Source organism: Erinaceus europaeus, assembly GCF_950295315.1.
Source record: "Erinaceus europaeus chromosome 6 unlocalized genomic scaffold, mEriEur2.1 SUPER_6_unloc_1, whole genome shotgun sequence".
Taxonomy (NCBI): Eukaryota; Metazoa; Chordata; class Mammalia; order Eulipotyphla; family Erinaceidae; genus Erinaceus; species Erinaceus europaeus.
Genome location: NW_026647114.1, coordinates 2,834,185 through 2,846,056, shown reverse-complemented (window position 1 = coordinate 2,846,056; position 11,872 = coordinate 2,834,185).

The window sequence follows — 11,872 nt, the reverse complement described above, 5'->3', positions numbered from 1 at the left end:
ACAGTTTTATTAATTTTATCATTTGTTTATTTATTATTTAAAAAAATTTTATTATATAAAAAAATTTTTATTATTTTAAAAAATTCCCTCAGTCCTGGCACCCTTGGATAGGGCCCACTTTCCCGTATGCATCTCCCAATCCAAACCAAATAATATTGCATCCGCCGATCACAACCTAACCAAAGCAACAATTGCCATCTCAACATGCTTCACCTCAGACTGTATCCAGAGACTTCACGTGTGGAATGACAACCCTTCAGCTTCATTACTCGGGTGAGACCTTTCCTTTAATAGTACACTCTAATTTCATCTCAGGTAGTTCACTTTCTAACAAAGTCCCATAACCTAGACATACAACAGTTTCTGTGAGAGAGAGCTTATGTTCACACGTATCCATAAACTACTGCAAAATATATACCTGAAAGCAGGATTACACTAGAGTTTGCAGTGAGTACCTCCCTAACACTTCCTCTCCACTATTCCAAACTTGGGATCCATGATTGCTCAACAAATTGTTTGGCTTTGTATGTTAACTCTCTTTTCAATCACCAGGTTCCAGATGCCACCAGGATGCTGACTAGGCTTCCCTGGATTGAAGACCCCACCAATGTGTCCTGGAGCTCAGATTCCCCAGAGACACACCATACTAGGGAAAGAGAGAGGCAGACTGGGAGTATGGACCGACCAGTCAACGCCCATGTTCAGCGGGGAAGCAATTACAGAAGCCAGACCCTCTACCTTCTGCAACCCTCAACGACCCTGGGTCCATGCTCCCAGAGGGCTAGAGAATGGGAAGGCTATCATGGGAGAGGGTGGGTTATGGGGATTGGGTGGTGGGAATTGTGTGGAGTTGTACCCCTCCTACCTTATGCCTTTGTTCACTAATCCTTTCTTAAATAAAAAATTAAAAAAAAAAAAAAAACTGCAAACAGTCCATCTACAATGTAACATTTGTGTCTCAGGCCGCCCAATCCCAAGTGCGCTGTGCAGACTTTTGACTGGCAAAAATACCCCATCTGAGTGTGAGATCTGGCTGGGCTAGTGGCTCTTTCTGTGGACTAGGACACAGACAGACAGAGTTTTCAGGTTCAAAACCTGTACTTCCCAGAAGATGGTCATTCGCCACGGTTAAAAAAAAAAAAAAAAAAAGGCTTTTTATTTATTTTTTTTTCCCCCTGCCTGGGTAACCTGTCTGCTACTTGTTTCTCAGTGAAAAAAGGGAAAGATCTTTTTTGGAGGGAAAAGGACCAAAATGCAGGCAGGTGGACTCCGTGGACGGTGGATGGGGAGTTGCTCCTGCCCTGGCACTAGAGCCCCAGCTGCTGTTCCAAGTGCTCTCTGATACCAGAGATCTCCGTGTGTCGTGTCATGACACTGTCTCCAGGACTGACCCTCAGGATAATGAGGTTCAAAACGAGGCAGGTCATATTGCCTTCAAAAGTAAATGCAGGGAGGTTTGGCGGTATGTCAGAGGGTTAAGGCCTTGTGGCGCTCACGAAAAGAGGGGACAGGTGGAAGGGTCTGGGGTCTGGCGCCCAGAAACCCACCTGCAGGGGAGTCGCTTTACAGGGGGTGAAGCAGGTCTTTAGGGGCTCTATCTTTCTCTTCCACTCTGTATTTCCCCTGCTCTCTCCTTTTCTCTCTGTCTGATGCAAGGTCAAAACAACAACAACAACCACAACAATAACCACCACAGTGACCAAGCAACAAGGGCAGCGAAAGGGGAACAAAAGGAGTGCAGGGGCTGTGGATTATTCGTGGCGCAGGCACTGAGCTGAGGCAATAACACCTTGAGGCAATCAATCAATCAATCAATCAATCAATCAATCAACGAATAAGTAATACAGGTAACAGAGATGTATATGTCCCTGTGTGTTTCCAGAGTTCATGTAAATGCACTTTTGTTTATTTCATCATTTATTTATTACCTTGCCACGAGAATTTCTTTTCATTGCTAAAAAAAAGTGTCCCATCAAGGGTACCAGGTGGTGCCACACCCAGTTAAGCACTCATGTTACAATGCAGGGGGACTGGGCTTCAAGACCCTGGTCCCCACCTGCCAGGGGAAATGTTTACAAGTGGTGCAGAAGTGCTGCAGGTGACTCTCTCTGCGTGACAAACTCTCTATCCCTCCCTTCCCTCTCAATTCCTGTCTATTTATTCCAATAAATAATCAAGAAAATTGAAAGTAAAAAAAAGAAAAAGGAAAAGGAAATATTCCACTACTTCAATGGGGCTACTCAGGATAATGCTTTCCTTGTTAAGATACTCACAGTATACCATATGCAGAAAGGCAAAGACACCATGTATTTTTTAACCCAGTTTTTATATTTATTTATTTATTTATTTATTTAGGTGCTTATTCATTATTGGTATTGATGAATTAATGTTTTACATGTCACATAGTCTCTGGCTCTGACACCAGCGGTCTCAAGTACCCCTAGATGGTACTCTGCCTCTACAAAACCAATCCATTGACCTGTCCATGCATCCATCCATCCATCCATCCATCCATCCATCCATCTAGCACTCAACCAAGTACAAAAGGAGATCTCTCCTTGAATGGTGAAGACAAACCAGGATGCATAGGTAGGTTGCAAAGGGGCGATTTCGGCTGAATAGGGCTGAGGGGCTGAACCAGGGAATGTGTTGGGGGGTGTGGGTGTGGGTGGGGTGAGCTGGAGACCTGTGAGTTGGGTCACCTCAGGGTCAGGGAGGGTGTGGAAGGGGTTGTGAACAGCTGTCACTGGAGAACCATCACAAGTGCTGGAGCTGTTGAGCAGGGCACACGCAAGAGAATACAAAGGAGAGAAGCAAAGTGCAGAGGAGAGGAGAGGGGAGAGGATGGTGAGGGCAGGAGAGGACAGGAGAGGACAGGAGTGGAGGGGACCTGAGAAACCTACCTGGACAAAGGCAGCATACAGACATCCAGGAAGGCAGGCAGGCATGCAGGCAGCTCTGGCCTGGGCTCCCTGGATCCCGGGCACACCTCCACCTGTCTTCTCTTGGCTGCCAGCCCTGAGGTCCCTTGTCGGTCAGCACTGGCTTCCCATTCTTCAGTTCCCTCTGTGCCAGGGCCCAGGCGTCTGGGCGCTGCTGGCTGACCTAGTGGCAGGGCAGTTGGGCTGCCCAGTGCCAGTGTGGCCAGCACAGAATGCCAGGGGCTAGGACATCACAGAGGGCTCCTGTGGTTGCTAGGCCACGGGGACCCCGCCCATCCAGTTGATCAGCAGCCATGACCACCACCCTGAACTTGACCTTGAGGGGTGGTGGCCAGCCACCAGAGCCAGAGACCCACGCCAAAGCAGGTGCAGGTCGGCCGGGCTAAGGGGCTAGGGGCAGATTGGTGTGTGTCTGGACATGGGGCTGGCAACTGACAGCCCAGGGCTGGGGACCAAGTTCCGCCAGGCCCCTGTCCCACCATTTGCACTGACATACAGTCTTGCTGACTGACTGACAGTCCCTGCCCCAGAGATACCCACACCAGGTCCCTGGGAGTCCTGAGCTGCCCCTGAGGATTGGTGGGTGCCTGCCTGGACACATGCCTCCATAATGGAGGCCTCTATTAATCCCATTGCCTACTGATAGCTGCCCTCCTGCCCCTCCTCCTCCTCCTCCTCCTTCTCCTCCTTTTCTATCTCCTCCTCTTCCTCCTCCTCCTCCTCCTCCTCCTCCTCCTCCACCTCCTCCTCCTTCTCTTCCTCATCCTCAGAGGGACTCACTCAGTGCCCTTGGCCTAGGCAAGCCAGGGCTGGTGCTCTGGCTGCTGCAGCTTCTATCCAGTGGGTGGGTGCAGGGTTCTGTTTCTGTCAATCCCTGGTTCCTGGGACCTTCCATGCCTCCAGCTCCCCCCACTCTCTACTCCAGACCCCTCCTCAAGGATGCCCCCTTTCCCCTTGCCCTCTGTCCCCCAGCTCCCCAACTAACATCTACTGTGTGCCTCCATGCACTACTTTACTGCCACCCTGCTTCTGCGCTTCAGCCCTGGGGGCCCAGTGCCAGCCCAGCTGCCATTTCACCATCCAGCAGGGGGACCTGCCCTAACCCCCAGCCACCACACGCGCACACACTGCCCTGCACACACTCACGGGCTCCCCTGCCTGCAGCCTGCCTCTCAAACAGTCTCCTTCTGCCCCTTAGCCCCCTTACAGCCTCTGCCACGGCCCCCACTGACACCTGGGCATGAGCAGCACAGACATGCAACAAGCTCCACTCGCCCCTACTCCATTTGCTCTATGGTTGGTCAAGAACCTTTTTTCATGCTGTAGGGGAGGGAGTTGAGAAAGTCCAACGTCCTGGGGAGCAAGAACTGCAAACAGCAAACAGTTTTATTAATTTTATCATTTGTTTATTTATTATTTTAAAAAATTTTATTATATAAAAAAATTTTTATTATTTTAAAAAATTCCCTCAGTCCTGGCACCCTTGGATAGGGCCCACTTTCCCGTATGCATCTCCCAATCCAAACCAAATAATATTGCATCCGCCGATCACAACCTAACCAAAGCAACAATTGCCATCTCAACATGCTTCACCTCAGACTGTATCCAGAGACTTCACGTGTGGAATGACAACCCTTCAGCTTCATTACTCGGGTGAGACCTTTCCTTTAATAGTACACTCTAATTTCATCTCAGGTAGTTCACTTTCTAACAAAGTCCCATAACCTAGACATACAACAGTTTCTGTGAGAGAGAGCTTATGTTCACACGTATCCATAAACTACTGCAAAATATATACCTGAAAGCAGGATTACACTAGAGTTTGCAGTGAGTACCTCCCTAACACTTCCTCTCCACTATTCCAAACTTGGGATCCATGATTGCTCAACAAATTGTTTGGCTTTGTATGTTAACTCTCTTTTCAATCACCAGGTTCCAGATGCCACCAGGATGCTGACTAGGCTTCCCTGGATTGAAGACCCCACCAATGTGTCCTGGAGCTCAGATTCCCCAGAGACACACCATACTAGGGAAAGAGAGAGGCAGACTGGGAGTATGGACCGACCAGTCAACGCCCATGTTCAGCGGGGAAGCAATTACAGAAGCCAGACCCTCTACCTTCTGCAACCCTCAACGACCCTGGGTCCATGCTCCCAGAGGGCTAGAGAATGGGAAGGCTATCATGGGAGAGGGTGGGTTATGGGGATTGGGTGGTGGGAATTGTGTGGAGTTGTACCCCTCCTACCTTATGCCTTTGTTCACTAATCCTTTCTTAAATAAAAAATTAAAAAAAAAAAAAAAAAAAAACTGCAAACAGTCCATCTACAATGTAACATTTGTGTCTCAGGCCGCCCAATCCCAAGTGCGCTGTGCAGACTTTTGACTGGCAAAAATACCCCATCTGAGTGTGAGATCTGGCTGGGCTAGTGGCTCTTTCTGTGGACTAGGACACAGACAGACAGAGTTTTCAGGTTCAAAACCTGTACTTCCCAGAAGATGGTCATTCGCCACGGTTAAAAAAAAAAAAAAAAAAAAAAAAGGCTTTTTATTTATTTTTTTTTCCCCCTGCCTGGGTAACCTGTCTGCTACTTGTTTCTCAGTGAAAAAAGGGAAAGATCTTTTTTGGAGGGAAAAGGACCAAAATGCAGGCAGGTGGACTCCGTGGACGGTGGATGGGGAGTTGCTCCTGCCCTGGCACTAGAGCCCCAGCTGCTGTTCCAAGTGCTCTCTGATACCAGAGATCTCCGTGTGTCGTGTCATGACACTGTCTCCAGGACTGACCCTCAGGATAATGAGGTTCAAAACGAGGCAGGTCATATTGCCTTCAAAAGTAAATGCAGGGAGGTTTGGCGGTATGTCAGAGGGTTAAGGCCTTGTGGCGCTCACGAAAAGAGGGGACAGGTGGAAGGGTCTGGGGTCTGGCGCCCAGAAACCCACCTGCAGGGGAGTCGCTTTACAGGGGGTGAAGCAGGTCTTTAGGGGCTCTATCTTTCTCTTCCACTCTGTATTTCCCCTGCTCTCTCCTTTTCTCTCTGTCTGATGCAAGGTCAAAACAACAACAACAACCACAACAATAACCACCACAGTGACCAAGCAACAAGGGCAGCGAAAGGGGAACAAAAGGAGTGCAGGGGCTGTGGATTATTCGTGGCGCAGGCACTGAGCTGAGGCAATAACACCTTGAGGCAATCAATCAATCAATCAATCAATCAATCAATCAACGAATAAGTAATACAGGTAACAGAGATGTATATGTCCCTGTGTGTTTCCAGAGTTCATGTAAATGCACTTTTGTTTATTTCATCATTTATTTATTACCTTGCCACGAGAATTTCTTTTCATTGCTAAAAAAAAGTGTCCCATCAAGGGTACCAGGTGGTGCCACACCCAGTTAAGCACTCATGTTACAATGCAGGGGGACTGGGCTTCAAGACCCTGGTCCCCACCTGCCAGGGGAAATGTTTACAAGTGGTGCAGAAGTGCTGCAGGTGACTCTCTCTGCGTGACAAACTCTCTATCCCTCCCTTCCCTCTCAATTCCTGTCTATTTATTCCAATAAATAATCAAGAAAATTGAAAGTAAAAAAAAGAAAAAGGAAAAGGAAATATTCCACTACTTCAATGGGGCTACTCAGGATAATGCTTTCCTTGTTAAGATACTCACAGTATACCATATGCAGAAAGGCAAAGACACCATGTATTTTTTAACCCAGTTTTTATATTTATTTATTTATTTATTTATTTAGGTGCTTATTCATTATTGGTATTGATGAATTAATGTTTTACATGTCACATAGTCTCTGGCTCTGACACCAGCGGTCTCAAGTACCCCTAGATGGTACTCTGCCTCTACAAAACCAATCCATTGACCTGTCCATGCATCCATCCATCCATCCATCCATCCATCCATCTAGCACTCAACCAAGTACAAAAGGAGATCTCTCCTTGAATGGTGAAGACAAACCAGGATGCATAGGTAGGTTGCAAAGGGGCGATTTCGGCTGAATAGGGCTGAGGGGCTGAACCAGGGAATGTGTTGGGGGGTGTGGGTGTGGGTGGGGTGAGCTGGAGACCTGTGAGTTGGGTCACCTCAGGGTCAGGGAGGGTGTGGAAGGGGTTGTGAACAGCTGTCACTGGAGAACCATCACAAGTGCTGGAGCTGTTGAGCAGGGCACACGCAAGAGAATACAAAGGAGAGAAGCAAAGTGCAGAGGAGAGGAGAGGGGAGAGGATGGTGAGGGCAGGAGAGGACAGGAGAGGACAGGAGTGGAGGGGACCTGAGAAACCTACCTGGACAAAGGCAGCATACAGACATCCAGGAAGGCAGGCAGGCATGCAGGCAGCTCTGGCCTGGGCTCCCTGGATCCCGGGCACACCTCCACCTGTCTTCTCTTGGCTGCCAGCCCTGAGGTCCCTTGTCGGTCAGCACTGGCTTCCCATTCTTCAGTTCCCTCTGTGCCAGGGCCCAGGCGTCTGGGCGCTGCTGGCTGACCTAGTGGCAGGGCAGTTGGGCTGCCCAGTGCCAGTGTGGCCAGCACAGAATGCCAGGGGCTAGGACATCACAGAGGGCTCCTGTGGTTGCTAGGCCACGGGGACCCCGCCCATCCAGTTGATCAGCAGCCATGACCACCACCCTGAACTTGACCTTGAGGGGTGGTGGCCAGCCACCAGAGCCAGAGACCCACGCCAAAGCAGGTGCAGGTCGGCCGGGCTAAGGGGCTAGGGGCAGATTGGTGTGTGTCTGGACATGGGGCTGGCAACTGACAGCCCAGGGCTGGGGACCAAGTTCCGCCAGGCCCCTGTCCCACCATTTGCACTGACATACAGTCTTGCTGACTGACTGACAGTCCCTGCCCCAGAGATACCCACACCAGGTCCCTGGGAGTCCTGAGCTGCCCCTGAGGATTGGTGGGTGCCTGCCTGGACACATGCCTCCATAATGGAGGCCTCTATTAATCCCATTGCCTACTGATAGCTGCCCTCCTGCCCCTCCTCCTCCTCCTCCTCCTTCTCCTCCTTTTCTATCTCCTCCTCTTCCTCCTCCTCCTCCTCCTCCTCCTCCTCCTCCACCTCCTCCTCCTTCTCTTCCTCATCCTCAGAGGGACTCACTCAGTGCCCTTGGCCTAGGCAAGCCAGGGCTGGTGCTCTGGCTGCTGCAGCTTCTATCCAGTGGGTGGGTGCAGGGTTCTGTTTCTGTCAATCCCTGGTTCCTGGGACCTTCCATGCCTCCAGCTCCCCCCACTCTCTACTCCAGACCCCTCCTCAAGGATGCCCCCTTTCCCCTTGCCCTCTGTCCCCCAGCTCCCCAACTAACATCTACTGTGTGCCTCCATGCACTACTTTACTGCCACCCTGCTTCTGCGCTTCAGCCCTGGGGGCCCAGTGCCAGCCCAGCTGCCATTTCACCATCCAGCAGGGGGACCTGCCCTAACCCCCAGCCACCACACGCGCACACACTGCCCTGCACACACTCACGGGCTCCCCTGCCTGCAGCCTGCCTCTCAAACAGTCTCCTTCTGCCCCTTAGCCCCCTTACAGCCTCTGCCACGGCCCCCACTGACACCTGGGCATGAGCAGCACAGACATGCAACAAGCTCCACTCGCCCCTACTCCATTTGCTCTATGGTTGGTCAAGAACCTTTTTTCATGCTGTAGGGGAGGGAGTTGAGAAAGTCCAACGTCCTGGGGAGCAAGAACTGCAAACAGCAAACAGTTTTATTAATTTTATCATTTGTTTATTTATTATTTTAAAAAATTTTATTATATAAAAAAATTTTTATTATTTTAAAAAATTCCCTCAGTCCTGGCACCCTTGGATAGGGCCCACTTTCCCGTATGCATCTCCCAATCCAAACCAAATAATATTGCATCCGCCGATCACAACCTAACCAAAGCAACGATTGCCATCTCAACATGCTTCACCTCAGACTGTATCCAGAGACTTCACGTGTGGAATGACAACCCTTCAGCTTCATTACTCGGGTGAGACCTTTCCTTTAATAGTACACTCTAATTTCATCTCAGGTAGTTCACTTTCTAACAAAGTCCCATAACCTAGACATACAACAGTTTCTGTGAGAGAGAGCTTATGTTCACACGTATCCATAAACTACTGCAAAATATATACCTGAAAGCAGGATTACACTAGAGTTTGCAGTGAGTACCTCCCTAACACTTCCTCTCCACTATTCCAAACTTGGGATCCATGATTGCTCAACAAATTGTTTGGCTTTGTATGTTAACTCTCTTTTCAATGTTCCAGATGCCACCAGGATGCTGACTAGGCTTCCCAGGATTGAAGACCCCACCAATGTGTCCTGGAGCTCAGATTCCCCAGAGACACACCATACTAGGGAAAGAGAAGAGGCAGACTGGGAGTATGGACCGACAGTCAACGCCCATGTTCAGCGGGGAAGCAATTACAGAAGCCAGACCCTCTACCTTCTGCAACCCTCAACGACCCTGGGTCCATGCTCCCAGAGGGCTAGAGAATGGGAAGGGCTATCATGGGAGAGGGTGGGTTATGGGGAATTGGGTGGGTGGGAATTGTGTGGAGTTGTACCCCTCCTACCTTATGCCTTTGTTCACTAATCCTTTCTTAAATAAAAAATTAAAAAAAAAAAAAAAAAGAACTGCAAAACAGTCCATCTACAATGTAACATTTGTGTCTCAGGCCGCCCAATCCCAAGTGTGCTGTGCAGACTTTTGACTGGCAAAAATACCCCATATGAGTGTGAGATCTGGCTGGGCTAGTGGCTCTTCTGTGGACTAGGACACAGACAGACAGGAGTTTTCAGGTTCAAAACCTGTACTTCCCAGAAGATGGTCATTCGCCACGGTTTAAAAAAAAAAAAAAAAAAAAAAAAAAAGGCTTTTTTATTTATTTTTTTTTCCCCCTGCCTGGGTAACCTGTCTGCTACTTGTTTCTCAGTGAAAAAAGGGAAAGATCTTTTTTGGAGGGAAAAGGACCAAAATGCAGGCAGGTGGACTCCGTGGACGGTGGATGGGGAGTTGCTCCTGCCCTGGCACTAGAGCCCCAGCTGCTGTTCCAAGTGCTCTCTGATACCAGAGATCTCCGTGTGTCGTGTCATGACACTGTCTCCAGGACTGACCCTCAGGATAATGAGGTTCAAAACGAGGCAGGTCATATTGCCTTCAAAAGTAAATGCAGGAGGTTTGGCGGTATGTCAGAGGGTTAAGGCCTTGTGGCGCTCACGAAAAGAGGGGACAGGTGGAAGGGTCTGGGGTCTGGCGCCCAGAAACCCACCTGCAGGGGAGTCGCTTTACAGGGGGTGAAGCAGGTCTTTAGGGGCTCTATCTTTCTCCTTCCACTCTGTATTTCCCCTGCTCTCTCCTTTTCTCTCTGTCTGATGCAAGGTCAAAACAACAACAACAACCACAACAATAACCACCACAGTGACCAAGCAACAAGGGCAGCGAAAGGGGAACAAAAGGAGTGCAGGGGCTGTGGATTATTCGTGGCGCAGGCACTGAGCTGAGGCAATAACACCTTGAGGCAATCAATAATCAATCAATCAATCAATCAATCAACGAATAAGTAATACAGGTAACAGAGATGTATATGTCCCTGTGTGTTTCCAGAGTTCATGTAAATGCACTTTTGTTTATTTCATCATTTATTTATTACCTTTGCCACGAGAATTTCTTTTCATTGCTAAAAAAAAGTGTCCCATCAAGGGTACCAGGTGGTGCCACACCCAGTTAAGCACTCATGTTACAATGCAGGGGGACTGGGCTTCAAGACCCTGGTCCCCACCTGCCAGGGGAAATGTTTACAAGTGGTGCAGAAGTGCTGCAGGTGACTCTCTCTGCGTGACAAACTCTCTATCCCTCCCTTCCCTCTCAATTCCTGTCTATTTATTCCAATAAATAATCAAGAAAATTGAAAGTAAAAAAAAGAAAAAGGAAAAGGAAATATTCCACTACTTCAATGGGGCTACTCAGGATAATGCTTTCCTTGTTAAGATACTCACAGTATACCATATGCAGAAAGGCAAAGACACCATGTATTTTTTAACCCAGTTTTTATATTTATTTATTTATTTATTTATTTAGGTGCTTATTCATTATTGGTATTGATGAATTAATGTTTTACATGTCACATAGTCTCTGGCTCTGACACCAGCGGTCTCAAGTACCCCTAGATGGTACTCTGCCTCTACAAAACCAATCCATTGACCTGTCCATGCATCCATCCATCCATCCATCCATCCATCCATCCATCCATCTAGCACTCAACCAAGTACAAAAGGAGATCTCTCCTTGAATGGTGAAGACAAACCAGGATGCATAGGTAGGTTGCAAAGGGGCGATTTCGGCTGAATAGGGCTGAGGGGCTGAACCAGGGAATGTGTTGGGGGGTGTGGGTGTGGGTGGGGTGAGCTGGAGACCTGTGAGTTGGGTCACCTCAGGGTCAGGGAGGGTGTGGAAGGGGTTGTGAACAGCTGTCACTGGAGAACCATCACAAGTGCTGGAGCTGTTGAGCAGGGCACACGCAAGAGAATACAAAGGAGAGAAGCAAAGTGCAGAGGAGAGGAGAGGGGAGAGGATGGTGAGGGCAGGAGAGGACAGGAGAGGACAGGAGTGGAGGGGACCTGAGAAACCTACCTGGACAAAGGCAGCATACAGACATCCAGGAAGGCAGGCAGGCATGCAGGCAGCTCTGGCCTGGGCTCCCTGGATCCCGGGCACACCTCCACCTGTCTTCTCTTGGCTGCCAGCCCTGAGGTCCCTTGTCGGTCAGCACTGGCTTCCCATTCTTCAGTTCCCTCTGTGCCAGGGCCCAGGCGTCTGGGCGCTGCTGGCTGACCTAGTGGCAGGGCAGTTGGGCTGCCCAGTGCCAGTGTGGCCAGCACAGAATGCCAGGGGCTAGGACATCACAGAGGGCTCCTGTGGTTGCTAGGCCACGGG